This window comes from Babylonia areolata, chromosome 14, assembly GCF_041734735.1.
Source record: "Babylonia areolata isolate BAREFJ2019XMU chromosome 14, ASM4173473v1, whole genome shotgun sequence".
NCBI lineage: Eukaryota > Metazoa > Mollusca > Gastropoda > Neogastropoda > Buccinidae > Babylonia > Babylonia areolata.
This window is the reverse complement of record NC_134889.1, coordinates 36,149,887-36,150,920: the sequence shown is the minus strand read 5'-3', so window position 1 is coordinate 36,150,920 and position 1,034 is coordinate 36,149,887.

Genomic DNA, 1,034 nt, shown 5'->3' with positions numbered 1-1,034 from the left:
CCACTCTTCTCGGCCAAGACAGCTGGCGTTGGGGTGGTTCCCAAAAGGTCAACTACCCTCCAAGACTGCAGCACTAAGAGCAAATCAGCTCCATGACGTATCAGACAGCAATGTATGGGTAGTTCTCCTGAAGAGCACAGTGTAGAGGTGTGTCACCCTGCTCGTTTCACACGCTCCGTGACGTATCAGACAGTCAGCTATGTCTGGGTGGTTCTCATGGAAAGCCAAGTACAGTAGTGTGTCACCCCGCTTGTTTCGTTCTTTGATGTCAGCGCCGTGATGTATCAGCACATCTACAGTGCCTGACAGACCATCTCTGCAAGCAAAGGAAGGAAGGAATTTTTTTGTTTAATGTCCCGTCACACATATCGGTGATTGAAGACATTTTGTAAAAGTATTTATGAATACATCTGAGTATTATCGGTTAGAAGGGGTGGGAGATGTGGATGAATGGAGGGTTTGGGGAAACTGGACAAATGAGGGTAAAAATGTGGGTGAAATTTGAAAGAAAAACAAAACAAACAAACAAACAAACAAAAACAAAAAACCCTCTAAATACAGTTACAGGAAATTACTTAAAGGACTTCGTAAAAGAGAAGTCGTTAAACTGACAAGCGAAACAACTGATAATGAATGCAAAAAGTCAAAAACATCAACGTTCTCAGTCACTTGTGAAGACACACTTTCGTGTACAAAAGGCTTCATCAAGCTACAGTGAAAAATTATATGCTCAATTGTCAGGTTATTAAAGCATATACACTTGACATTAGAACAATACTTGGTCCGTAATGAATTTGATAATAGTCTGAGAGCTAAGCTCAGAATTGGTCTGCGAATCGGACCAAAGTCTGAGAGAGTCAACTGACGAGGTTTTAGACTTGAATTCAAGCACCTATAAAAGTCTCTTTCTAGTATATTGCTTATTTCCTTGTATGACAATGGGCAATATACTTTTATACTATCTATATGATTTTTTGCTCCCCTTTTTGCTGCCCTATCTGCTTGGTCGTTATAACGGAATCCAGTGTGGGATG